This window comes from Strix uralensis, chromosome 8 (genome assembly GCF_047716275.1).
Source record: "Strix uralensis isolate ZFMK-TIS-50842 chromosome 8, bStrUra1, whole genome shotgun sequence".
In the NCBI taxonomy this organism is placed as follows: Eukaryota; Metazoa; Chordata; class Aves; order Strigiformes; family Strigidae; genus Strix; species Strix uralensis.
In genome coordinates this window covers 9207392-9221788 of record NC_133979.1, presented here as the reverse complement: position 1 = coordinate 9221788, position 14397 = coordinate 9207392, and the positions used below count along the sequence as shown (strand labels likewise).

The following is a 14397-nucleotide window of genomic DNA, read 5'->3' as shown; positions in this document are numbered from 1 at the left end:
CCCTTCTTTTCTCTTAGCCCATTGCAGAAAACAGAAAGGACAGGCCAGTGCTTCCAGGAAGGCAGGACAGGTTCCTAAGGATCGCTTCCTGGGCATGCATCTCTGAAGGATTTCGAGGCAAGACTTGCCCAGCAATAGCATTTAGAGGAGGGTGGGTGATATTTTTAGGAACACCATAGGTTTGTTTGAACTATTAATCCTGTCTATACAAAACTGTTTCCTCTTCTATTTCAGTAAGTACCTAGTTCCTCTCCAGTTTTATACTCCTAGATGTTTATATAACCTTCACTCAAGGATCACAGATTTAAGCATAAACATGTTTGATCCTTTCCTTTCACCTCTTCCATGTATTTCTGTAACTGCAAGAATGGAGAAGCGCTCCCCGAGGCAAGCTTCCCTCTCATCAGCTTGCAGCGACCTCAGGTCACAACCTCTCGCTTTGCCAAATGTGTGCAAACACAAAATTTGTACAGGGCTGCAGTTCAATTCAGTTTTAACATTCCCTTTAAAAGTCAAACCTTCTTGTTATTTATTGTCAGTCTTGAGACAAAAGCAACAATAACCATTTCTGGCATGCTAACCTGCCTCAACTTGCCCAGCTTTCTTGGCTATCCCCAACATTACCAAAAAAACATTTCCAGAGCTGGTGGCTGTCAACAAGAGTTAACTTCTACTGGCCCTACACAGCTCTATTCTCAGAGGTGCCTGATGGCCAACAATTGGCAAGTTCTCTATTTGCTAACTGGAGATCAACCTCCCTTTTTCTGCACGCTCCATTAATAAGAATTCCCAAGCAAAAGGACAAAGAGGTCTAAACCCCAGCGCAGTGGGAAGCCGCCTTCTGTGTCCAGTAGGCCCTGGATCAGGCTCCAAACCAGGTAGCAATTACTTGAAAAGAAATACCTGTTGTAATCTTTGGAGCTAGCATAGGGCAGACAATCACTCGCAAGTGTTAACCTTGGTGCTGGTCTGCCAGCAGCTCAGCTCCCTTTCCTGCCTTACAGCATTATTTTGGGAGTCAGCCATCTCCAACTCAAGTACTGGGCATGACCTTCTGCACTCCCGTGGGAAAGGAAAATCTTAAATTTGAAACCCAAAAGGTGCAATCTCCAATGGGCCACATGCCTCTGACTCTCTCAGCAAGGGTTTGTGTCTTTGCAGCCAGGCTGTTTTGGTTTGTTTGTTTGTTTGTTTTGTTTTGTTTTGGTTTTTTTTTTTTTTTACAAATACATTTCATACAAGAGGGGAAATGTAACAAACAAACCATTTAATTAGCAGGTACTGCAGAAAGCAAGAAAAGAGGAATGCTGTAGAGAGTGAATGTATTTTTTCTCCATTTATTTCACACAGACAGAAGTGTTAGTGACAGCAAAAGAAGTAATAGTAATTCCCAAAAGAATAATTAAAAAACAAAACAAAAAACCTTAACAGTATCTGTTTATAGACAGCCTGTAAAATGAGCAAGTCCCTACTTGGCCCAGACAGTATTTGATCTGTACTAGAACTGTCCTCTTTGGGATATCATATAAATGCAATTGATCCTTCCACTGAGGCTCAGATTTACACTGATCATGCCCACTCTCACTAATGAATATCCCCATAGGGTAGCAGGAAAAACAGACTTTTGGAGAATAAGTATGCAAGTTAAGCACATAGGTAAATTTCTCATATTTCTCTTCCCTTAACTAGAGTCCAAATGAGCAAATATTTTAATCTCTACAGATATTCCAAAACTTCTTTTAAGTGGTCTGACCTTGGTTGGAGCCATGATGGAGTCACTGCTATGACTCCACTGCATTATAGACCTACTCAATGGTACCTGAGGACCACCAGCCTTAAACTTGTGGCCTACCCAATGGTGCTCTGCAATGTCCTGAACAGTCAGAAACCACAGCTCACACAAGTTGTACATGACCTGAGCATGGTTTGATTCCAGGAGAGCACTATGAAATCCAGAAAGATTTCAGTGGTTCCCTGTCCAAAAAGGCTTACCACTCACAGTAGTCACAGATACTTAAAAAAAACCAAACCCTGTTTTTCAATCCAGAGAAGGATTCAAATAGGTCTTACTACTCACAAAGCCAGAGAATATACAAACCCTGCATAGGAAGAGGAGTGAACAAGAGAGTACCCAGTGTAGCTTAAAATTCATGCTGCTTCTGTAGGCTTTGTCTTCTGGAGCAGGTGAGATCTGAGTGAGCTACTCTGCATGGAGCACTGCAACCACCGTGCCATTACGCTCTGAACCTGCCAGAGCTAACAGAAAAACAATATGTAATTACTGTGTTTGCAAATGCAGAGATGCTGGGACTCTTGTGTAAATAAGAGGTATCCTTAGCCACAGAGAGGTGAATTTAATGACATTTAGTAGGAAAAGCTACAAGTACAGCGTGATGGAAATGTCAGTTACCCTCTAAATGAGAAGAATCAGACCCTGAATATTCAAAGAGGAGGAGCCCATTGAGAAAGCATCTGAGAGAGAAAAGACAGCACAGTCATTTGAAGTACAGATACTGTCAGTATCTGAGGCTGCAGGAGGCTTTAAGTGAAAAGGAAGCAGAGAGATCCCAAAGGCCATCTTACATCCCTTCGAGATGACCGACACCAAGAAATGAAGGGAGAGAGGACACACTAGAGCTCCAGCATGCTCACCTGCATCCAGAGCTCTCTCAAATCTAACTTTCTTTAAAGCACCAGAGGCTGACAGGTGAAGATGATCTGTCTCCAAATGGAGATGAACAGGCATTTTAAGTCTGCACCTGCCATGGCCAGAAGCTGATAAATACATCTCAGCAGTTGTGTCAGGCTTTCATATGGACTGAGCCTGGGCTTTAGAGGGGAAAAGAAGGTCAGGTGGGCACCTGCAAAATGCTGGAGAAGGTCAGCCTGGTGCAGATAACCATTTGGAAAAGCAGAAAAGCATATCCACAGTGTGCATTATGCAGCTGAAGGGAATGTAATGGTCTTAGGTCCATTTGCCAGTGGAAATGTGTCCACAAGACAAAACCTGCTGCCAGGGTTGGCACCCTTGTTGCATATTTTCACAGAGAAACAAGGCACTCAGTGGGCTATTGAGAAGTCTTTACTTTTCACCTCTAAATCTGGTCCCTCCAGATGAGGGCTAAGACACAGTGGCATGGGTAAGGTCTCATGTGGATACATTTTTCTGGGCTGTTAATTTAGCACTGAATTCACACACATGCATAACATTCTCATCAGAAGACATAAAAGCAATTTCTTGTATGTGTCACACCATTCACAGTATCTCACAGCCACTCTCTAAAGCATTCAAATACAGCACAGTTGACCTACCGAGACTTAGAGACACTGGGTCACCTTTGAATGCACAGTTACTAGCCCGCCCCTACACCCTCGTGGCCTGGCTGGTAATGGATGTTTCAGGGAAGAGCCCAGAAACACAGAAACTGTCTCACACCAATTGCATTTTAGAGCATTGTGCTCCAAAAAAGACGGTCTGCACTCAACAGCTCTCCAGAGCAAAACCAGCTGGAGGCAGCTGAAAGCACCCGCTTCTTCAGGGAGACCGAGACCTGCCTCCTGGTATCTGAGAGAGATCCTTTTGAAACACCCAGCTGCAGCATGGTAAATAGAAGTCTGTCTTGCTATACTACATTCTCATTCAACTTGGGCAAACACTTCTGCCACGGCTAGAAGACAGTGTCGATGATGCAAATTTCCTGAGCTAGGAATTTAGTCACTTGTGACTGCGTTGTTCTACTCCTACCTCTTAACCTCAGTCAAAATCCACTCATCTACCTCGCTGAAACGAGTCGATTCCTTCTTGCTATTTTCTGTAAAGAATATAAACATCACCAAGTGACAACAGTTGGGTTCTCTCTGTCAATGTTTGCAACCATTTCATGACACAGTCAGTGGACATGGGGTCAGACAAAACCATGAAGTGAGGTCTTCTGAACTCAATCCATCAGTGTTTGCACGAAGAGCAACAAACAGGAGGGCATTTGAAGCGTGCACATTCACACAAGTGCATTTTCAGTGAGCATCAAACCTGTAATGCACATCCACAAGGTGCTTCATGCATACGCACAATGCAGCACCTGCATGTGGCTGTGCCCCCCTTGGCTTGGCTGAGCGTACCACATCTGCTGACCAATGCAATCAAAATGGAATTGACCCACCTGAGCTTGTGTTTACTTGCCTTGCTTCATGCCCACTTGTGGAACAAAGGGTCTGTCAGTTTAGAAACAATTAGTGTTTTCTCTTTTCAAAGCCCCAGTAGAAATGGAAAAGGAGAGAAGGAAAAGGGGGAAAAAAAAGGGGAAAAGGAACAACAATTTACCTTAATGGTACAGTTTGCTTGAGAATTAAGTGTTCATGAAAATTTGAAAGCTAAAGTCCACTTTTTAATTCACAGACCAGCTGCAGCTCAGCATGCCAAGGCGAGGTTGGACGGGGCTTTGAGCAACCTCATCTAGCGGAAGGTGGCCCTACCCATGGCAGGAGGGTTGGAACTAGATGATCTTTAAGGTCCCTTCCAACCCAAACCATTCCATGACTCTATACCAGAAAGTGCCATTGTGTGTCTCATTTGCTGAAACACCTCTTTCCTAGCATGATGATGACTATAGTCTTCTGTAATTCAGTTTAATTGAAATTCTATGCCTGTTAAATTCTGAGTCCTATATTGATCAACATATGTCAACTGTGGAAAATTGTACTAAATTGTGTTGTTTTACTGTGCAGCAGTCAACTGTCCATTGGTGTCTGAAGTCAGTTTATTTCACCTACTCAAAATTGGACCTGGACTGATATTACATCTAGAATTGGATTTTCTGTTCTTGATTTTTAATAACTAGGATTTGTACCACATTCAGAGACATAAACAGAGCCAGCAATTTCGGCTGTGAATCCATCAACTCTTATGCATGAAGCAGAGCCTTGCCTGGCTAGAAGCTGCATGGGAAACCTCCCAGGACTAGTCAGCTTGTACAAGATGGTGCTAGAGTTTCAACAAGCAGCTCGCTCCCCTCTCTGCCAATCCTGAACTGATCCCATTACACAGGGTACACGGCACTTAAGTATGCTTCTGACCGTATTTTTCGCACAAAGATTTTCCAAGCCTTCTATTCCTGTTCTGAATGATCCCTTGGGGCTTGCTGCAAGAATCATGATGCTGAAATGTTGCATCCTGAGCAGTGGAACATGTGATCTTCTAATCCAGGCAAGATTCCCCCCAAATATAAAGCAGGAAGAGAAGGATAAAATTATGTCAGTGTATATGCAGAAAGCAGATAAAACCATAAAGAGACCCAAATGCTCGTTACTACACCAGCATGGAATTTAAGCAAACTGTGTTACATGGGATCATCGTTTGGGGCTTTTGGCACACCAGTCACACTAGCCTTCAGGAACCATAATTCAATATCTAACACTCAAGCAAATGGAAAGAGGTTAGAGATCACATTTCAGAGGTTAAAGACTTTGAAACTTTCCATGGGTGAATTTTCCGCCAGAGCAGTTCTCTTTGTGGGGCTAACAGGTGACTTGTAGAAGAGGCAAGTACGAATATTTTTTCCTCTGCAGCCTAGTGCTAAGGATGCTTCCTGTGTTTCTGAAATTAAAGTGAATTGAAGGCACTGAATAATGACAAACAGACTTTGGGATCTAGAGACTGTTGCTGTATGAATATTTTCTCCTTTGTATTTATTTCAGCTGGAAGTAACTAGCAAGGTTACTTTCTTTCTCCCTCCAGTCACTGAATAACAAAATCTTTCTGCAAAATAACAGAACATAGTTCTCCATTCTTTACAACTTTTGGATTTGCTGTTCCTAGATCTTCCAGGTTAACTGTCTATGGCCTAACCTCAAAAGCTGTCAATGGTGAAAGAGGAAAGTGCAAAGAAGAATTCGCTCGACAAGAGAAACAGAGAATGAGAGAGAGTCAGTTTTACCTATCTGTTGCTAGACAGAATCTGGCTGTAGCTGTCTTTTCCATTGTTAGCCAATATAAAGCCAGTTAAGTGTTCCACACTGGTTCTTCCTGGACAGTAAGATGTTGCTTTAGGCTGACATATTTCAGCATGGAGAATCTTTGATGAATTCTACTCATTTGCTTTTGAGGAAGGGTTATAGGGACAGGCTGAGCAGTGTTATCGATGACAAGATTGGAACGGACACTCTGAAATGCACAGCTCTTTTATCAGATAGCTAACCCTCCAGCTGGGCGTGGGTGGGAGATCCAAGGAAGTAAATTGCCTGTCACAGAGCTTCTCTGAGTCACACTAGTGATCAGATGGCCGCTGGGCCTACACCTGCAGTCTAGCAGAGGAGCTGGAGATCAAATGGACCTGTTAAAATGAAATTCGAACACAGAGACTTCTAGGAAAGGACTGTCTCGGGTTATCTAGCTTCTCTATCTGCCCTAGGTTGCTCTGACAGCTCCTGACAGATGGGTGCCCCCTTTGTTCTGAAGGCAGCAATGGGGATCCCTGAGCCCATCCCAGTGCTTAAATGCAAACCTTGCTATCACACCCGTAGTACTTTCTTCATGTCTCATACAAATCCACCCCTTGCTTCAGGTTAAGCGCATCACTCCTACTCTTAACTACCATGGCCATGGAGAACAGATTATTCCCCTCCTCTTTGTAGTCATACAGCTATTTAAAGAATGTAACATGTTCTCCCTCTATCCGACTTGTTCCTGTGCTAAACAACCCTGAGTTCTTTTGACCTTTCCTCTCAAATCCTGTTTTCCAGATCTCCAATTGTTTCTGCAGCTCTTCTCCTGACCCACATTTTTGTGAAAAAACACACCCAGAACTAGTGCTCTGGCTGTGACATAACTAATGCTGAGAAAAGCAGGGGGGGCATTCCAGTACCTGTTTTCAAGAGAGAATGCTGGTTTCCCACCACAACAGAATTTATGTCATATGATCCACAGTTCCCCAAACCTTTTCATAACTAGTTTGCCACCTGCCTCAATCTGTACAGCTGATTCTTCCTGCCTATATATAAATCCCTGCCTTTGATTTCACTGAATTGCATCCTCCCTCCCTTTCATTTTTTTTCGGAACATTTCTCCAATTTGTTTGATCTTCTCAAGTGGAAGCTCTTGCACTGAGCAGCCTCTACAAATACACAGTGCAGTTTAAATTCCCCAGTGTTAAAAATATATGCTTGACTGTAAAACACTCTACTTTTTATATGGAAATAGCAGCTCACTGGGACAAAAGTGGCATTGCATTGTATGGCATGCTGAAGCAATCTGGGAAAAAGAAAAAGTAATACATACCAAAAATAAAAATACAAGGTAAATAAATAAATAAATAAAGCCAATGGGATTGCATTTACAAACATATCAAAAACTTCCTACGCAGAGACATTTACTTTCCATGCAAAAGTAGTTTCTTATCTGCTTTTATCTCCATGCTCTATGTGCACTGTACATCTCAGGGGACTGACTGGTTGATATGTTATTGATTTTGGGGGGAGGGGGACATACAGAACTGACACATACTTCTTATAGCAAGTAGCACAAGTATTCACTCAACATCCATTGGCCTCAAAAAGCAATTCTGTCCTCTTTTCCCTGTTTTCTCATTTTGTTTTCAATCACCACTGACAGATACCTTCAGATTTCTTCTTTTTCATGCTGCATAGGGAAAGCAGCAGTAATTAATTCTAATCACAGGGAAGAAAAGCACAACTGTACAGCATATCCAATGGAAAAATATGGTCAGAAACTCCCCACTCATGCTCCTTTTTGTCCACATCTATAATGCACAAAGAACTATGAATCCAAAAGGGAGAGGAAATCACCTCTGGCTCAATATTTTGTGCTTGTAGTAGACCAGCAGTGAAATAGAGAAAAATTAAAGCTCTGTTTAAGTTTCCATGCAATGCATGAATAAACACCTCAGAGTGAACGTACATGTTAAAGGGTCAGCAGAACCCTGGGAATACCTCTGCTGCCAGACTGGGACAGACTGATAGACCCCCTAAGGACAACATCCACCTTCTGATACTGCTTTCTGTGATACTTACTGCATGATACACCCATGGTTTGACAGTATGTGTAGGCAGAGACTCAGTGATACTATGCTTTTAGTGTGGATTAAGGATAACCACTTCAGGGCTATTTATAATATAAATATTAGCAAAGTGACGCTCATTCAAGATGTGCCATCTTTTATTCAGCTGCTTCTTCCAGACTTCCTTCTACAAGGAAGTTCAAGCCTTGTGAGTTTAAAACTCTCCTGTCAGCCACTGAATACACACACACACACACACACCACACATCCCTTGCCCCAGGTGAAGACAAATCAGGAAAGTTTTAGGCACCAGTGCCCAAAGCAATTGCCTCATACAGCAAAGACCCCAGTACAGTTGGACACTGCTTAGCAAATTTCCACTTTTTCCTTGCTAGATTGCTCACCTGCATCATTCCACAAGATCCATCAGGTCAAGCCCTGCCAGTCCTTCAAGCCACATTTAACTGCAAACTTTGTGTTAACACCTCCCTCAGCACCACCTTCTCAAAGTAATGACATATCCAGTCATTTTTTCTTTTAAGATATCCATTGAAATATTTTTCTGAATACTATCGCTCTTCACTGAGGTTCACAGCTCAGTATCTGTGGCAAAAAGTTTCATGGATACTAAGTCCTCTTTATCCACCAATTTTCACCTGTTTTACGCATCTTATGGAGATATGGATCTACCAGGTCCACCTCTGCCAGCAATTAAGTGAAATCTTTTATTTTTGTGAGCTGAGCGACCTAAGGGAAAGAGGAAACGGTTACTACCACTTTCAAAATACCTCTGATGAAAGCACGCTCAGCAAGAACCTTCCACAGTGCATTTGATTGTTTCAAACTTCAATTTGGACTCTGCTGGAGAAGCACTCTGCATTACAAAAATGGCAGCATAACTTTGTCTCCTCTCAGTCCAGGTGGCAAAACCCCCCCAATTCTTTCCTTACCAGAAGTATCCTAAGCACTGACACTGCACTGTGCAAACCATACATTTCAAACTAGCAGGGTTCCCCAGCCAAGCTGCTTTTACAATGAAGAAGCAGTAGCAATCCCCCAATAAAAGGAACAACAATAAGGAAATGGTAGACATGCTTGGACAGAAAAACTTGATGACAAAGTGCTTGATTTCACTCAAGGGTGATATCTGCACAGACATAGGAGGAGAAATTCAGGTATAACAGCAGCACTGAATTTTAGTGGCTGAATAAAAAAGATGCTAAGAAGTAGGAGGCCTCTGGTGGACAGACCTGGGTTGTTCATCTTGGTGTCCAGGTCCTGGTGTTTAACCCCTTAGGTAGTGTTAGGTCAAAACATTATCTCATTTCTAGAATAGAGACAGATGTGCCACTAACCAAGTATGGTTTACTCTTGGAGGGAAAGAGACACTGAATTATTTTAAGAAATGCCAAAGGTAGAACAGTACCTAATTAATGACTTTAGAAAAACAGGTATATAAAAATAAGCAAGAAAAAAAAGTCAAAATTTGGTCTGATACAATTAAACTGATAGATCTCTCTAAACACAGAATTTGTAAGTTTCTTCATTTAGATACCACTATCTTTGGGCCTAAAGCAAGTCTCTCAATAGCTTGACAACAGAGCTTTATGGGATTTGGTACAGGGATTTAGACATTTTCCTTTTAATTAGTGATGCCTCTAAATTTCACAGCATGCTCTGAAATTTCATACCTACATTACATTTTATACCCTTTTTTCCTCCAATAAAAGCATATGAACTGGAATAATCTTACAAAACAGCACTAATATTTCCTTTCTTAAAGGATCCAAAATGTCCTAGACTTTTACTCACCACTAACAAGGAGCTACCTCTGCATTAAAATACCTCTGCTTAACAGCATACTGTAATGCTAAAAAAACTTTAAGACAAGAAGAGCCATGAATCTGCATAAGAAATTCAGAGAGATAAAAGATCATTACATCTGCATCACAACTTGGCTAAGAGAGATAGCTGCTAAAACATCAAACACTAACGTCAGGCTTTACTATTATATATCATATAATCCAAGGGCATATGGATTTTTAAAGAAAAGCAGCACTGAATTATTTCTATATCCTCTGAGCCAGTGGAAGACAGACAAACAGTTACTCCAGTAAACATAGACTTAATTCTGTGTGTTCAGAACTGCTTAATGGAGAGGTCTGGAGAAGTGAAAGGATGGACTTCACTCAACATTTTGGATTCATGGAAACCCCTAAAAAAGCAGCCCTTTCAATGTCCCACTTCCAGGTGGGTATAAGTGGACTCTTCTTAGTTATTTATGATCACTCTTACTTCAGGTTTCTACCATAACACAGAATAAGAAGAGCCACAAAAGGATGTTATACAGATATATTGAACCCAACAAAACATTTGGTTTACCCTTGGAGTATACAAAGTCAGTGGTTCTTGGAGCAACTTTGACTGGTATTTTTTTCTACTGCTTAGTGTAGGCACTCAGGGAAACACTTCTTGTGCTATTTCAGTAGCTTTAGCATCATGCTGCATAGAAGCTAAAAATCTCTCTGTCCTCATCTCTCTAACACATCACTGAAACGACAGAGACAGGAAAAGGAGTCAGCAAATACAGTGTGTTGACTAGCTAGTGGCATGCATAAAAGGAAGCAAGGAAGATGTAATTTCAGGTATTTTATTATACTCCAATTTTCACTCAATCTGATTGTAACCAGCCATTTTCAGAGCCAATACTTTCCTTCAGAGAAGCCTCAGAAGCAGGGACTTCTTTTTATCAGTATGAGAGTAACTCATTGCAGTGTTGATTTATACCAAGGAGCAGGTGGAATAACTTGAGGTCAGCTTGAAGCTTTACCATTTAATAAGCAATGGGCGAATGCAGCTCATCACTGTATGGTGTGCTATGAAAATATTACTTGCTATTTTGATTTCCACAAAAGAGCTGATGCTTTTGTAAAGAATATGCTGTGTTCCTGCAGGTGCGAGAAACTCAGATGATATGAATAACACTGATTAATCAGGCAAGCATCCCAAAAATATATCTATTTAATCTAAACATGCATACAATTACATGTCAATACTGTCTGATGGGCCTAGAGATGCATTTGTTCTCATGTCAGGCCTTTCACCTCCTCCTAAAAACCTCATGAAAGAATAGCCAACAAAGGGGTCAGGGGTCAACAAATCTTTTAAAATCACACAAGGGTTCAGGTTCTCCATGAGTTATGGGCAGTAGGTGATAGTAGGAGAGCTACCAAAGGAGTTCTTATTTTTCAGTTCTTCCATCACTGATTGAATTACCAGGTAGAGCTAGCTGAAATGCATACTAACAAATCTGAGTGGTCATTATGTTCTTAATTGCAAGTTTCCAGTTATTTTTGCTAGCTTACTAGGATCTTGTTGTTTTGTTTTGGCTTTGTGGTTTTGTTTTGGTTTTGTTGGTTGTTTTTTTTTTTCCTTTATAAGGTATAGGGTCAGTGCATTCCTGAGTGCTGCAGCTGAGATTTCAAATTCCAGACCATGGCTGGAAGGAAGTGGCACTGACTTGGCAGGCAAAAGACATAAGTTCTGTTCTCAGCTCTGCAATTTATTTCCTATCTCAATTTGCACATGCCTTTTTCTTCTCCCATAATACATTTGTCCATCTAAATTGTACAGCCTTCTCTGCAAGGATGGTCTTTCTCTTAGTGTTTGTATCTGGCATCACTCAATAGGGCTCCTGTTTCCTCTTGAGTCTTGAGCAGCATTGTAACTCAAGCAATTAAGAAGAGCAAAAAGCCTGATTATTCTGCCTAAAAAAAGTCTGTAATGGAACTAACACTGTGCAGATGGGAGAACAGATACGTCATATGACTATTTTGCTCCATTGCACAACAAAGAGTCAACTGTGAACAGCTCTCTAACAAGCTGGATGTTGGTAATTTTTTGTCCAGACCACTCAGCAAATACTGATAAATAATGAGTATGTGTTTATGAGTGATTTATTAGCCAAAACTAGAAGCTAACATTGTAGCACAAACTATACTAAAAACAAATGGGCATACTTAGCTTGCTGTCACCAGTAGAGGCATCTTCACTAGTGATAATGGAGACTTGGACTGCAGACTCTGCAGGGCACAGATTTTGCTCTGCATTCATACAACAGTTAGCACAGTGGGATTCTGGTCCATTATGAGATGTCATGAATACTAAATTAACACAAACACATATTTAGTAAGAGCAAATGATAGATGTTTTGTGGACAGTCAGACTGCCACATTATTTGGATTACAGAGTTCTAATATAGCCCAGGCAGTTCTAAGAAAATACTATAAAGATGCCTGGGATATTTTCAGGAGCAGTCTCATGTAATATTCAATCAACTGAAGTGATTTGAAGCACTGCTGGAATTAGAGAGCATACTTTGCTCTGTTCATTTGTGAGCTGTTGCATACAGAAATCTGAGCACACAAGAGATCCAGAATCACAGGTAATATCTGACAGAGGTCTTTATATCTTAGAAATTCAGCCATCAACATCTGCTGAGCTGGGCTCTGTTTTAGATGAGATTTATGGAAAAGCTATTGATTAAACTACAACTTTAGCTCTGTTTACCACTTACACACACACACACAAATAATTAAATACATTACAGAGCTGAATAGCATTTCAAATTATAGGAGTTCTGCTTCCAAAAGCACTTAAAAACATTATCCACAGACATACATATATATGTTTGCACTGTTTAATTGACATTGTTTTCCCAACTCCTTCAAGTCACCTGTAATATCAAGTCAATTAAGTATTATTTTCCCAACCTATTTACTGAGCTACCTAGCAATCAATCCACCTACACATAGAGAGAACAAATGCTCATGGGGGTTGGTAGAGCTTAAAAAACTGCTGAAAAACTGTCAGCCTTCTCCAATGGCAGCCAAGCTCGTAGCTTTGCGGGATTACACAGCCTGACATCTTGCAGAAAATAAGTCCATGGGATAAAAGCTCCATATTCTGACAGTGCCATTCCTTCTCTGCAAATCAATACACTCCTGCATGGAATAGCATTACTATTTCAAGTTACACACGTGCTAAATATGTTTTGGATTACACTGGTATAAATAAATAGATGAGAACACATTTCTTTTCCATCTCTGGTCATGAGGTCATCCTTAAAACAGAAACTAGTGCTGGGGCAGGAAAGTAACCTGGAACAGTCAGGTAAATCAGGTTTGGTTCCTGTCATTGTCACACACTTCCCAGGTGACCTTGGGTATGTCGTGCAGGGCCTGACTGCCAAAGGGGGCTGTGCACGTGGTGGAGATGCAGTAAATCCCAGGTTCTGGGTATCAGCTGGTCACCCCATCTCAGCTCATCCACCAGCTCACAGCATACTCAGCTAACTAAACAGTCATCTCTGCAATATATTACATTTTGTTATGTGTGTGGAAGTGATGAAGGAAACAGAGATAAGATATAATCAATTGCTTTTCTAGAAAACTAGTCTAAATCAAGGTCAATCAGGTTCACAGGTGGTGTATTTGAGAAGTCTCACTGTGGTTTCTCTCACCAGGAAGCGTGCAGGGTCATGGACCGGGAGAGCTTGTCCTATCCTCTGCCACATCAGGCTTTGCCATTGCTCTGAAAGGAGCTCCCACTCCAGATTGATATATAGGTTCACCTTGTGAGAGGGCATATGATCCCATTGACAAATACTTTTTTGTCTATGTGTTCTATTCCCTAACCTTGTAAATCAAAGCATTAAACCCTTCTTTTCCTCCCTTTGTTTGCATTCCATCTCAAACTTCATCCGTGAGCACCAGTAACATCTCTAGCACAAGGTGGCTCCAATTTACACAGGAAAGTCTGGGTCTTTCAACATGAACCAAACAGTAATAAGTCCTAGCAGCACACTACAGAGCCAGCATGAAGCTGAAATCAGAGATGGCTATAAAGCTACTATTATTATTTGTATTGCTTCATTTAGTAGAATGGCAAGTCATACCCCTGTACAAATATGTACATTTTTGGGCACTAATCCAGGCACTAGAACAATAGCAACTGTGACTTGTCAGGTGAGACAAGATCAATCGGGCCAGGATTTGGAGTTCAAATCACTATTGGAAATAGAGATTCCTGGGAGCTAAAGCAAACTAAATTAAAGCACAGGTATTCACACTGCCAGAGCTTCTCAAAATGAAATTTAAAGGTCTTCTTCACAGTGATCGGAGGGTAATGCAAACAAATGCCCATGAATATTTGTTCACATTTTACAAGCCTTTGCTTTGGGCATTTTCAGCCGCCTTCAGTACTTTAGTGTGTGTTCAAGTGATCCACATTTCATGGTTCAAAAGTCACAGCATTTCAGTGTTCACTGCAAATGGATTGTCTAACATTTCCAGTTGGGGAATAATACCAGATGATTCCCCCTGCT

General features: G+C 41.2%; 1 protein-coding gene across 1 annotated transcript in view; it reads right to left on the bottom strand.

Annotated features, from left to right (window-relative positions):
• The window catches only part of BEND5 (BEN domain containing 5), a 970982-nt gene that overhangs the window by 36829 nt on the left and 919756 nt on the right, over window positions 1-14397 (bottom strand). The window lies entirely within an intron of this gene.